The sequence below is a fragment of the Hyla sarda genome, chromosome 3 (assembly GCF_029499605.1).
Source record: "Hyla sarda isolate aHylSar1 chromosome 3, aHylSar1.hap1, whole genome shotgun sequence".
Classification (NCBI taxonomy): Eukaryota; Metazoa; Chordata; class Amphibia; order Anura; family Hylidae; genus Hyla; species Hyla sarda.
The window spans coordinates 157378207-157393136 of NC_079191.1; the positions used below are offsets into that span (position 1 = coordinate 157378207).

Consider the following 14930-nt stretch of genomic DNA (forward strand, 5'->3'; position numbering starts at 1 on the left):
TTTGCTCGTTCCATAGGGAACTGATCAGCCATGAGTTTGTTGTGCATGGAGCACTGAGTCACGAAACCACAACAGGACTTGGGATCCCCCTCATATTTCTCGGGAAGAGACAGGCAGAGTTTTCATCCAGAGACGACTGCAGGAGCGGGAGGTGCCATCAGAGCAGGAGGAGGCTGTGGTTGTGGCAGTTGTTGCTGAGTAGTTAGCAACTGCTGCATTATGGCGGATAACTGACTCAACTGATGTGCCTGCTGGGCCAACTGCTGTGACTGGAGCGCCACGATGGAAGCGAGATCTGGACTATTAGGCAGAGGAACCCCAGCGGGATCCATGGCCGGATCTTGCAGTAACGAAGCAGGATGTGGATCCTCTAACCTGTGTGGCTGATGACTGGGACCGTATCGGGGAGCGAAATCTAAGGTTGCGCTGGTCTTCACCAGAGCCCACTGCAAGGCAGGATGGCCTTGCTGCGGCAGGCGACACAAAGGTCGCTACCCCCAACACAGCTCGACCACACAGGTAGCTGGGCTAGGCGAGGTACAGAAGGATAAGGCAGTAGTGTAGTCAAACATAGCAGATGGTCAAGGCAGCCGGCAAAGGTGCGAAGTCAAATAACGTAGCGGAAGGTCTGGATACATGGGTAAGGCTAACAGGCTATAAGGGTCGCTTAATCTCAGGCTAGGGGTACTGAACATCCGGCACGGGAGTGTGGGAGGTGCAGGAACCTATAATGTGGTGTCAGGTGCAACAACTAATTATGGGCGTACTGGACCTTTAAATTTCAGAACTCTGGCACGCGCGCTCCCTAGGAAACAGGGCCATGCGTGCCGAAGCTGAGACACAGAGGAGGAAGCGGCAGCGGAGCATGGTGAGTGACGGGCTGGGACTTGCATGCGGGCGCGTCCCATGATGCGAATCCCAGCCCCGCCGGCAGGGGATTCAGGGACCATGTGCTCACGGCCGGTACTTGCGGCCGGAGCACAGTGTATGACACCAGCATCATTACTACCACAGACCATATACTGTGTAATACATACATATATATATATATATATATATATATATATATATATATATTGACTAATGTGTTTTTAACTAGGAGCCTGCAAAAATAATAAGGAGCCAGGATTAATTTTGATCGACGCATCTCACCATAGCGAAACATTATGCAATTTTATATGACATCTTATCAGATCATTTTGCTTCTTCTTGCAACTGGTGGTCATCAGTTATGGTGGCTGTTGGGACATTAATGTCATTAAGAATATTACTCCAGCAGCTGTCGTACCTGCTTAACGCCAGTTGCAAGAATAAGTTGCTTTAAGTAGAAGCAGTTCACTAGTATAGTACACTGCTCCAAAAGGGAACACTTATTACATTTCTGTGAAATCACACTGTCCACTCAGGAAGCAACACTGACTGACAATCAACTTCACATGCAAATGGAACAGACAACAGGTGGAAATTATAGGCAATTAGCAAGGCACCCCCAATGAAGGAGTGTTCTGCAGGTGGTGACCACAGACCACTGCTCAGTTCCTATGCTTCCTGGCTGATGTTTTGGTCACTTTTGAATGCTGGCGGTGCTTTCACTCTAGTGGTAGCATGAGACGGAGTCTACAACCCACACAAGTGGCTCAGGTAGTGCAGCTCATCCAGGATGGCAAATCAATGCGAGCTGTAGCAAGAAGGTTTGCTGCGTCTGTCAGTGTAGTATCCAGAGCATGGAGACGCTACCAGGAGACGTGGAGGAGGCCTTAGGAGGGCAACAACCCAGCAGCAGGACCGGTACCTCCGCCTTTGTGCAAGGAGGAGCAGGAGGAGCACTGCCAGAGCCCTGCAAAATGACCTCCAGCAGGCCACAAATGTGTGTTCACTCAAATGGTCAGAAACAGACTCCATGAGGGTGATATGACAGTCCGATGTCCACAGGTGGGGGCTGTGCTTACAGCCCAACACTGTGCAGGACTTTTGGCATTTGCCAGAGACTCCAAGATTGGCAAATTCGCAACTGGTGCCCTGTGCTCTTCACAGATGAAAGCAGGTTCACACTGAGTACATGTGGCAGAGTCTGGAGACGTCGTGGAGAACGTTCTGCTGCCTGCAACATTCTCTAGCATGACCGGTTTCGCGGTTGGTAAGTAATGGTGTGGGCTAGCATTTCTTTGGGGGGCCACACAGCCCTTCATGTGCTTGCCAGAAGTAGCCTGACTGCCATTAGGTACCGAGATGAAATCCTCAGACCCCTTGTAAGACCATATGCTGGTGCAGTTGGCCCTGGGTTACTCCTAATGCAAGACAATGCTAGACCTCATGTGGCTGGAGTGTGTCAGCAGTTCCTGCAAGAGGAAGGCATTGATGCTATGGACTAACCTGCCCGTTCCCCAGACCTGAATCCAATGGAGCACATCTGTGACATCATGTCTCTCTCCATCCACCAACGCCACGTTGCACCACAGACTGTCCAGGAGTTGGCTCGTGGAGGCCACACACACTACTGAGCCTCATTTTGACTTGTTTTAAGGACATTACATGAAAGTTGGATCAGCCTGTAGTGTGGTTTTTCACTTTGATTTTGAGTGTGACTCTATATCCAGACCTCCATGGGTTGATACATTTAATTTCCTTTGATACATTTTTGTGTTATTTTGTAGTCAACACATTCAATTATGTAAAGACGAAAGTATTTCATACAATTAGTTCATTCATTCAGATCTAGGATGTATCTAGGATATCTTAGTGTTCCCTTTATTTTTTTGAGCAGTGTATTATGTGGCTTATAGTAGGAATAGTATGACTGACACACATAGCACTAGTATAGTATAGCATAATACACTATTATTATCATCTCCATAAAGCTATTCTAGTGCTATATGTATCAGCCATACTGCTACTACCCTGTTTCCCCAAAAATAAAAGATAAAATAAGCCATAGCAGAATTTCTAAGCAGTGGCGTAATATAAGCCTCACCCTGAAAATAAGACATAGTGGTAGGCGTGGGTAAGCGTACCAGCACGGAGCGATAAAGAAGACAGGCAGCCCTTCTCATCTGCCCCATCGCGACAGCTGCTATCTTGGAGTTGACCGGAGAGGTGCCGGCACCTTTGGACCCCGCCATTTTGTGACCCGACCCATTTTGTGCCTCCAGCTTTTGCCACCCTCCTTCTCCCGCCCCTGGCCTGCTCGAAGCAGCAATCTGCAGCTACGAGCAGCCACACGGGGGCCTGCGAGTTGCAGAGCAGCCGCGATGTCTGAGGATGGCAACAGCTGGAGGCACAAAATGGTTCGGGTCACCACCGTATCCGCAGCATGAAATACGTTGCGGATCCGTTACATGTGAGCCTACCCTAACAGTGATCTTCTCAGTTCATTCAGCCTGTGATTAATAGCACACAGATATACTATAACAGTGATCTTCTCTGTGCTGCCAGTAATAGCTGTCAGTAATAGCGCTCATTTTATTCTTTACACAGCAATAGTTTCCCTCTTAATGCCCCACACTGTACAAATGCCCCTTTTGTGCCCTTTACTGTGTAATAATGCCCACCTTCGTGCTCCTTAATGACCCTCATGCAGCCCTGTATATGGAAAAATTATAAAGTTATAGGGGTCAGAATAGGGCGATTTTAAACAAACTTAGTTTGTTAAACGGTCTGAGTTTTTGAACCCCCTTAAGGACCATTTTCACCTAAAGGATTCAGCAAATTTTCGCTTTTGCATTTTCTTTTTTCCTCCTTTCCTTCTAAAAATCATAATGCTTTCAATTTTGCACCTACAGGCCCATATAAGTTGCACCAAAATTAGTATATTTAAAATTGGCATCTTCTGACCCCTATAACTTTTTTACATACAGAGCTATATGAGGGCTAATTTTTTTGCGCCGTCATCTGTAGTTTTTATCGGTATCATTTTTGTTTTGATGGGACTTTTTGTTAACTTTTTATTAATATTTTTATGATATATGAAGTGACCAAAAATGCACACTTTTGGACTTTGGTATTTTTTTTACATGTACGCCATCGACTGCGCGGTTTAGCTAACCTTATATATTAATAGTTCAGACATTTAGGCACGCGGTGATACCACATTATTTTTATTCTTTATTACATTACACAAGTGGGTGATTTAAACTTTTAATATAGAAGGGATAATGAACTTTTATAAAAAAAAAAAAATGTAACACATTGATTAGTGTTCTTGGTGCTCTGCTGCTCTATCCTGCTGAGCAGGCATGGAGCAGTAGATTGCCGATCAGACAACAGAGAGGCAGTTGAGGACCCTCCCGTCGTCCTCTCAGCTGATTGGGACATCGCGATTTTGTGCCGATCAGTTCTGCTGAACTGCCGGGATTCATTTACTTTCGTTTTAGACGCCGCAATCAACTTTGATCATGGCGGCTAAATGGTTAATGCCAGGCATTGGCCCGATCGGCGGTTCCCGGCATTAGCCGTGGGTCCTGACTGCCCGTAGCAACCAGGACCCACCGGGTTTAACCCATTCTCTGCTGGTGAGAATGGTTTAAACCCGGTAAACGGGACCAGGCCACACAGGTACGCTCTGCGTCCTTAAGGGGTTAAACGCAGTACAATAATAGAAAAGCATATAATATGGGGATCATTTACAGCGTATGGATCTACAGAATAAAGAGAACCATATGGGTCTGTGGATGAAAAAATATAAGAGTTATGTCAAAAATCTGAAAATAGGGGTTAAAATTAATTCAGCCCCCACAATATCTGTCAGTGGTCCCACACTGGTTACAGCAATATATGTGTTGTAACTGAATATTTAATACCCCCTCCCCCCTATACCTTCCCCTATTACCTTCTTTTACATTCATTGCACAGACCCCATACACTCACAGCACAGGCTTACTATGGATCTTCAAAGACTTGCGATGACATCATCAGGAGTCCTAGCCTATAGGATTTATTGCAGGTCCTAGAAGGTCCATAGCAAGTCTATAAGTGCTATCTATGGGCTGTCTGCAGCCCGAACAGCTTTAGGGTTACACTAACACTACCAATACTGCATCTTGCGTAAAATCGCGATTTTACAGTGATTTTGCGCATAGTACAGTATTGTTAGCAATGCCTTTTCAGGGACCCCCTTTTGACATGGGGGCCCTGGGCAACTGCTTGGGTTGCCCTGCCCTAACGCCGGCCCTGGATATATCCATTTCATGTATGTCCTTGATGCGTACCTGTTGTTTAAAATTGTTTTTAGAAATCAGGATGGTTTAGATGAACCCATCAGAGTGATGGCAATATAATTTTAGTCCAAGCAGAGTAGCTACTGCTATGCCATGCCTTATTGCTGGTGGAAGGGCACTAGACTGAACAGGATAAGACTGGGCTGGGTATGATTTTACACTACTATAGATGGCATGTGGAGAAAGAAGGGGTTACTGCTGTCCTGGGTTTGTAAGGTGCTGTATAGGAGGAGAAAGGACAGCAAGGAATGTAGGAAACTAAGAACTGAACTGCTGAGATGGTAAGGAATCCTTAAATGGGTCAGATTCAAAAACTTTTTATATGTTGTATGTCTTGGCAAAATATTAAACATTCTGATATACTTCATAAAAAATGTTTATCACTTTTTTATAGAAATCATGGCTTATAAAAAAAATGAACAGTAGGGGTCCCCATTCCATCCAGAACATAATGTTGTCCGGCTGAAACATTATCTATGTCCCAGTGAATCACAGGCTGGTGGGACAAAGTTCAGTAAGTGAAGGCAGGACTAAAATGTACTCTCTGCTCACTCCTGTCCTATCAGAATTCAGCATGAAAACAAAGAGGAGGGGGTTACAGAGCAGCCTGCAGTGACTGGATGAAGACACCCAGCACAGCAGACTCATAGAGGAAGTGAATGCATGTTGAGTGAAGGTGGGCTCAGTGCGTGCCTTGAACACGTCCCTTCCTGAGAAATAGATGTCAGAAAGAGTGAGCAGCAGTACGGAGGGATTTGTGAGCCAAATACGGAACTAGACACATAAAAAAGTCATGTAAAGAATCTGCATGACCTGGAAAAAAAATATATATATAAGCATTATTTTTTTTCTGCGATATGACAGGTATTCTTTAATTTATCCTTTCAGGGACAGTGTGGACCCTCTGGAGAAGGCAGACAGACTCATAGATTGTAGGTACACAATACAAGATCTTTCTTTTCCTTTTTTGCATACAGCATTAACTAAGCCCAGGCTCCACTTCCTGTTGCTAGAGGTGGAATTGCCAAACAGTGGATAGTGGATTGCAGAGATGTGAGACACCTAGTGACCAAAACTTAAGGTTTTTTCGGAGGGTGAAGAGTAATTTTTGGTAAATTAAGTGAAAAATTACATGCATGTACAAACCTTTTCCCTGGTTTTGTGATGCGGTCATTGCACAGTTTTTGCTGGTGACACACATTAAAGAGGTACTCTGCCCCTAGACATCTTATCCCCTATCCAAGGATAGAGGATAAGATGTCTGATCGCAGGGGTCCCGCTGCTGGGGATCCCTGCGATCTCTTGTGCAGCACCTAGTCATCTGCAGCATGGAGCCGAGGTTTGCTCCGTGCCTGGTGACTCACGATGCTGGGTCGGCGGTTTGTGACATCATGGCCCCGTTCCCTAGAGATTTCACGCTCCACCCCCTTAATGCAAGTATGTGGAAGGGGGCGTGGTGGCAAACTTCGGCTTCGTGCTGCAGATGACTAGGGGCTGGACAAGAGATCGCGGGGGTCCCCAGCAGTGGGACCCCCACGATCAGACATCTTATCCCCTATGCTTGGATAGAGGATAAGATGTCTAGGGGCAGAATACTTCTTTAATGTGTGTCACCTGCAAAAACTGAATGGCCAATTACTCACACATTAGTTGCGGCACGGTAAAATGAACCATTTTTACACGATAATTTGTTTCAATTGATAAATTATTCAGAAATGGAAAGCATATCTATTAAGGTGTACCTGTCATTAACAAAAACTTTTGATATAACATAGATAATTCAATTATTTGTATTATACATTGATTTATAAAGTTGTATATTTTTGGGTGGAAAAAATGCTATCCCTGCAGCTTTTGTCTGTGTGTCTCTATGAGGAGACAAAATATAGGAAGTGAGAGCTGGACAAGCATGTTCTCTGTGCAAGCTCCTGGCTTGTCAATCATCCTTCTGTGTAAGCGCGAGACATGTCACAGAGCCTCAGTGTACAGAGCCCTGCTTGTCCTCAGTGCACAGAGCCCTGCTTGTCCTCAGTGCACAGAGCCCTGATTGTCCTAAGTGCACAGAGCCCTGCTTGTCCTCAGTGTACAGAGCCCTGTTGTCCTCAGTGCACAGAGAAGTGCTTGTCCTCAGTGTACATAGCCCTGATTGTCCTAAGTGCACAGAGCCCTGCTTGTCCTCAGTGTACAGAGCCCTGTTGTCCTCAGTGCACAGAGACCTGCTTGTCCTAAGTGTACAGAGCCTTGCTTGTCCTCAGTGTACAGAGCCTTGCTTGTCCTCAGTGTACAGAGCCCTGCTTGTCCTCAGTGCACAGAGCCTTGCTTGTCCTCAGTGTACAGAGCCCTGCTTGTCCTTAGTGTACATAGCCTTGCTTGTCCTCAGTGCACAGAGCCCTGCTTGTCCTCAGTGTATAGAGCCCTGCTTGTCCTTAGTGTACAGAGCCCTGCTTGTCCTCAGTGTACAGAGTCTTGCTTGTCCCCAGTGTACAGAGCCCTGCTTGTCCTTAGTGTACAGAGCCTTGCTTGTCCTCAGTGTACAGAGCCCTGCTTGTCTTCAGTGCACAGAGTTCTGCTTGTCCTTAGTGTACAGAGCCCTTCTTGTCCTGTGTACAGAGCGTTGCTTGTCCTCAGTGCACAGAGCACTGCTTGTCCTCAGTGCACAGAGCCCTGATTTTTCTAAACTAAAGAATCCTAATTCTGATAATCTTTCTGGGTAATGTAGTTCTCCCATTCCCCGAATTACTCTGGTTGCCCGTCTTTTAACCCTCTCCAGCTCCACTATATCTTTCTTGTACACTGGTACCCAGTACTGTACACAATATTCTATGTGTGGATGTGTGGTCTGACTAGTGATTTGTACAGTGGTAGAATTATTTCCTTATCATGGGCATCTATGCCCCTATTGATGGACCCATGATTTTATTTGCCTTGGCAGCAGCTGCCCGACACTGGTCACTACAGCTAAATTTACTGTTATCTAAGACTCCTAAGTCCTTTTCCACATCAGTAATCCCAAGTGTTCTCACATTTATAACATAATCCCAGCCCGGATTTTTCTTCCCCATGTGCATTACCTTACATTTATCAGTGTTGAACCTCATCTGCCACTTCACAGCTCAAACCTCCAACCTATCCCCATCCATTTGTAACAGTGCCCTGTCCTCTATAGTGTTTACTGCTTTACAGAGTTTAGTATCATCTGCAAAGATTGCTACTTTACTATTCAACCCCTCTACAAGGTCATTAATAAATATATTAAATATTATAGGACCAAAGACAGACCCCTGTGGTACCCCACTAGTAACAGTCACCCAATCAGAATAAGTACCATTAATAACCCCCCACTGTTTCTTATCAGAGCCATTTACTTACCCACTTGCACACATTCTCCCCCAGCCCAATCCCTCTAATTTTATCTGCCAACCTTTTGTGTGGCACCGTATCAAATGCTAGTTTAATGCTTAGTTTTCACATACATTTTTAAAAGGCACTACATAGCACCCATACTGCCTGATACGGCCAAGATTGTTGATATGATATCCATAGGTGGTCATACATTTTACACTAAAGTAGGCCAAATCTGGTGACTTCGGACACTGGGTGTATGTTGGCCTCCCAACTCGTCACTAACAGATACTGTTGGTTGAAAAAGGGTCAGACGTGTTAGATTTTTACCACTTGACCAGGAATAGACTGTCAGTTCAGGCTCTCTCTCTAGGGGGCCCGCCACTAAAAATCTTTGGGGCTGCTCCACCCTTACTTGTCTGCAGTATAGTATACATTTATATGTGAGGTTCAGTATATAGCATAAATTAATATGTGGGGCCAGGATATAGTAGCAATTCATATGTGTGGTCAGTAGATGGTACAAATTCATATGTAGGGTCAATATATTGTAAAAATTCCTATGTGTGGGCCAGTACCTAGTATAAATATATATATATATATATATATATATATATATATATAGGGTTAGTATATAGTATGGTGGGGCCAGTATATATTAATATGTGTGGGCCAGTACATAGTATAAATTAATGTGTGGGCCAGTATATAGTATAAATTCATATGTGTGGGCCAGTATATAGTATAAATTCTTATGTGGGGTCAGTATATAGTAAAATGTCATATGTGGAGTCAGATAACAATGCAAATTCATAATTTATTTTAAAAAAAGTATAAAAAAAATAGCTAAATAAGTGTAAGTTAGCTGTATTATCAGCTAATTGAATTTGTGGGAGGAGTCTGGCCGCACTATATCAGGCAGAGACACGGGGCTAATGGGTCTCTGCGATCTTGACGGCTGCGCTTGTTGCTCTGCGTTCGTGACGGCTGCGCTTCTTTGTCACTTCCGGTTTCGTTTTCGGCTGACTCCCGTCAGGTAAGGGGGCAGCTAGTCTGCCGGGCATTTCCCATCTTTCACGGGCCTCATCGATCTCCGCACTCCCGGGTCCAGGTGCTGGCCTGTGCCGCAGTCCTGGGCGGTGTGCGCGCATGTTCCCGCTCCCCTCAGTGTTATGTCTGCGGGCGGGGGGCGGCTCCGGCGCCTGGCCTCCGGGTGCCTTCTTTCCTGCGGGAATCGCGGTTCCGGCATGGAGTGTGCACGTGGCTCTCGTTGTTGGCGTTGCCACGGAGCCGACGCACTGAATAGGCGGGGCCACGTGTGCATGGGGCCGGCGTCATTAGCAACCACCAGGTGTCGTACACTCGGTTGGGATCAGGGATGGCTCTGTCTCCAGGATCTCAAGTGCGTATACAGCCACGCCGCCTTGGCAGCATATTTTCATGTAAAAAAAAAGGGGGGGGGGGGAGGGTGCACTGTCTCATACTCGAGTCACACAGAGTCACACATCTTTATAAGGATTGCTTGTTGTTTCAGGTTCAAGTGGCTGCAAGTGCATCAGATGTATGATCGTAGGGGTACACTGTGATTGGAGTAAAGCTGGCCTCTGTCCTCTGAAAAAAAAAAGTGGGATTGTCATTGTTTATTGACAGAGCTGTGGTTAGTTATTTTTCTTATATCACGTTTTTGTCATTTGGGTGGCGACACTAGTTTTATGTCTTATCTCAGTCATTGGCACATCTTAGTACGGTGGTTATACAGGTTTGTTATACTTCAGCATGCCATGCCCTATTTTAATACGTTCATTTGGTTATAGGTTCATGTGACGTATCCTCACGCCTCTCCTTGCATTCCGCATTTTTTACCGCGTAAAGTTGTGGTAGGAATTTATTTATTGGCATATACTCATTATTCTGCAGATTCAGGAATATTGCTTTGGTATCTGGCAAGGCACCTTACATATTTTAGTTTGTGTCTTTTTCATAGGTGATTCCTCAGCTGTTTCCCTTTCTTCACCAACTATTTCTTGTGTATTCTAAGGTAGCTTCTTCTTCCATAAGTCATTATTCCGGGTTAACCTGATAACGACCACGGACGAGTATAGACGTCCAGGTTGGAGGCCGTTCCCGCACCTGGACGTCTATACTCGTCCATTATTCTCGTGGGTGCTGTCCAGTGCACCTGTTACGCCGAGCGCTCCGGGTCCCTGCTCCTCCCCGGAGCGCTCGCGGCGTTCCTCTCTCTGCAGCGCCCCGGTCAGACCTGCTGACCGGGAGCGCTGCACTGACACTGCCGGCGGGGATGCGATTCGCATAGCGAGACGCGCCCGCTCGCGAATCGCATCCCAAGTCACTTACCTGTCCCGGTCCCTGGCTGTCACGTCCTGGTGCGCGCGGTTCCACTCCTTAGGGCGCGCGCGCGCCAGCTCTTTAAGATTTAAAGGGCCAGTGCACCAATGATTGGTGCCTGGCTCAATCAGTCTAATTAGCCTCCACCTGCTCCCTGTCCATTTTACCTCACTTCCCCTTCACTTCCTTGCCGGATCTTGTTGCCATTGTGCCTGGAGAAAGCGTTTATTGTGTTTGCCATAACACACGTCTCACTGTGCCCGTACGGATTTCTCCTTCTGCCAACTCCTCCTTCTCAGCTGTGGCCTTCTTGGACTCTGGTTCTGCGGGAAATTTTGTTTTGGCCTCCTTTGTTAATAAGTTCAACATCCCTGTGACCCGTCTCGTCAAGCCGCTCTACATTTCCTCGGTCAACGGAGTAAAATTGGACGCACCCGCTCGCGAATCGCATCCCAAGTCACTTACCTGTCCCGGCCCCCAGCTGTCACGTCCTGGCGCGCGCGGCTCCGCTCCTTATGGCGCGCGCGCGCCAGCTTTTTAAGATTTAAAGGGCCAGTGCACCAATGATTGGTGCCTGGCCCAATCAGTCTAATTAGCCTCCACCTGCTCCCTGTCTATTTTACCTCACTTCCCCTTCACTTCCTTGCCGGATCTTGTTGCCATTGTGCCTGGAGAAAGCGTTTATTGTGTTTGCCATAACTGTGTTCCTGACCTCTTGCTATATCCATTGACTACGAACCTTGCCGCCTGCCCCGACCTTCTGCTACGTCTGACCTTGCCTCTGTCTAGTCCTACTGTCCCACGCTTTCTCAGCAGTCAGCGAGGTTGAGCCGTTGCCGGTGGATACGACTTGGTTGCTACCGCCGCAGCAAGACCATCCCGCTTTGTGGCGGGCTCTGGTGAATACCAGTAGCAACCTAGAACCGGTCCACCGACACGGTCCACGCCAATCCCTCACTGACACAGAGGATCCACATCCAGCCTGCCGAATCCTAACAGCACCCACGAGATCGCGGCAGGGACTCGGCTGTATCACACAGCCGGGACCCTGCTGCACTGCCAGGACTGAAGTAAACTTCGGTCCCGGCAGTTTTAACCCTTACAGCCGCGGTCGGAAGTGACTGCGGGCTGTAAGTGTTATGACAGAGGGAGGGGGCTCCCTCTGTCTCCTCTGCAGCACCCCGCTTCGCGATCGCGGGGTGCTGTGTGTGGCCGCGGCTGGCCGGGACCTGCCGCACTGCTGGGAGTGAAGTTCTCTTCACCCCCGACAGTTTAACCCTTACAGCTGCGGGCAGAAGTGACCGCGCTGTAAGGAGTTCTGACAGAGGGAGGGGGCTCCCTCTGTCTCTCCTGCAGCACCCTGGAGCATCGCGGGGTGCTGCTGCATACCTGGGCAGCCGGAGGTCCTACAAAGACCCCCAGGTCTGCCTTGGGTATTGCCTGAAAGGACTTGCCAGAGGCATGTCCTAATATGCTGCCTGCTAGTGAAAACTGGCAGGCAGCATATAACTGCAATGCTTTGGAATACTAAGTATTCCAAAGCATTAAAAAGTGTAAATAAATAAATAAATAAATAAAAGTGTAAAAATAAATAAAAATTTAATAAAAGTGTAAAAAAAAACTAAAAAAAATTAAATAAAAAAAAAAATATATATATATATATATTAAAAATACATTTATTAACCCTTTAAGGACTCAGCCCATTTTGGCCTTAAGGACTCAGACAATTTAATTTTTACGTTTCCATTTTTTCCTCCTCGCCTTCTAAAAATCATAACTCTTTTATATTTTCATCCACAGACTAGTATGAGGGCTTGTTTTTTGCGCGACCAGTTGTCCTTTGTAATGACATAACTCATTATATCATAAAATGTATGGCGCAACCAAAAAACACTATTTTTGTGGGGAAATTAAAAAGAAAAACGCAATTTTGCTAATTTTGGAAGGTTTCGTTTTCACGTCGTACAATTTACGGTAAAAATGATGTGTGTTCTTTATTCTGAGGGTCAATACGATTAAAATGATACCCATTATTACATACTTTTATATTATTGTTGTGCTTAAAAAAAATCACAAACTTTTTAACCAAATTAGTACGTTTATAATCCCTTTATTTTGATGACCTATAACTTTTTTATTTTTCCGTATAAGCGGCGGTGTGAGGGCTCATTTTTTGCGCCATGATCTGTATTTTTTTTTGATACCACATTTGCATATAAAAAACTTTTAATACATTTTTTATAATTTTTTTTTTTTTTTACGTTCACGACGTTCACCGTACGGGATCATGAACATTTTATTTTAATAGTTCGGACATTTACGCACGCGGCAATACCACATATGTCTATAAAATTTATTTTTTACGCTTTTTGGGGGTAAAATAGGAAAAAGCGAACGTTTGACTTTTTTATTGTGGGAGGGGATTTTTCATTACTTTTACGTTTTTTAACATTTTTTTTTACACTTGAATAGTCCCCATAGGGGACTATTCATAGCAATACCACGATTGCTAATACTGATCTGTTCTATGTATAGGACATAGAACAGATCAGTGTTATCGGTCATCTTCTGTTCTGGTCTGCTCGATCACAGACCAGAGCAGAAGACGCCGGGAGCCGGAAGCAGGAAGGTGAGGGGACCTCCGTGCGGCGTTCTGAATGATCGGATCCCCGCAGCAGCGCTGCGGGCGATCCGATCGTTCATTTAAATCGTGCACTGCCGCAGATGCCGGGATCTGTATTGATCCCGGCACCTGAGGGGTTAATGGCGGACGCCCGCGAGATTGCGGGCGTCGGCCATTGCCGGCGGGTCCCTGGCTGCGATCAGCAGCCGGGATCAGCCGCGCATGACACGGGTATCGCTCCGATGCCCGCGGTTATGCACAGGACGTAAATGTAGGTCCTGGTGCGTTAAGTACCACCGCACCAGGACGTACATTTACGTCCTGTGTCCTTAAGGGGTTAAATGAATATAATAAAAAAAATGCATAATGTGTAGGATCGCATTGGCGGACATCCGCAGTAATCCGCATGTAATATGCTGCGGATGTCCACCATGTGATCCTACACATTATGCAGCAGTCACGGTAATGAGCTCCCTGCTGCGGCTGGGTAGCTTTGTGTGTCCACTCATAGCGGCGGATTTCCTGCCAGGAGTCATGAGCGGACACACTGAGCTAACCAGCCGCAGCAGTGATGGATATATTCGCCATGAGCGGGTGCTTATTCCCACAACATGGCGGATATATCCATCAGGAGCCTTAACTGTCACAGACAGACGCGTTATACTGCCAGACGACCAAGGACCAATCAGAGAGGTCCCTGGTCCAGCCAATAACTTGTAGGGGTGCGGTATATAAATGGGGTCACTTGTGGGGGTGGGGGTACTGTTCTGCCCTGAAAATCAAATGGCGCTCCTCTCCTTCTGAGTCCTACCACGCGGCCAAGGAACCATATATGGCCTAAGCGGGGGTATTTCCGAACATGGGACAAGCAGCTAAATAAAATATAGGGTGCATTTCTTTCAATATCAGAAGTGATGTACAAAAAATATGCCCCCCAAATGATGCATTTGTGAAAAATTGAAAATTTCAAAATTTTAACACTGACTTTGCAATAATTCCTGCCAAAAAACTATGCTGTTGAAATACTCACTGTACCCCCTAGTGAATACCTTGAGGGTTCTAGTTTTTAAAATGGGGTCATGTGGGGGGGGGTGTTCCTATGTTCTACTACCTTTTAATTTCTGCAAACCTTGCATAGCACACAAAAAAAGATGTACTTTTCAAATTTTCAAGTTAAATTGTTAGGCTTCTAACTAATTTAAAATGTTAATGAAAAACAAAAAAATGACGTCAAAATAAAGTAGACATCTGAAAGTATAAGTTTCATTAACTATTTGGTCAGTATGTATAAATATATGCAACCTATTAGTGTTAAAATAGCAAAAAATCTTAATTTTTTGTAAAAATTTCATGATTTTTTACATTGTAAAAAAAAACTACAAATGATATCGGCTTACTTTTACTAT

General features: G+C 45.7%; 1 long non-coding RNA gene across 1 annotated transcript; it reads left to right on the plus strand.

Annotated features, from left to right (window-relative positions):
• Positions 1–208: 208 nt before the first annotated feature.
• LOC130361813 (uncharacterized) lies at positions 209–6141 on the plus strand. Its single transcript, XR_008891163.1, has 3 exons — positions 209–640; positions 786–868; positions 6102–6141. It is a non-coding gene; the product is annotated as an uncharacterized LOC130361813 (long non-coding RNA).
• Positions 6142–14930: the final 8789 nt, after the last annotated feature.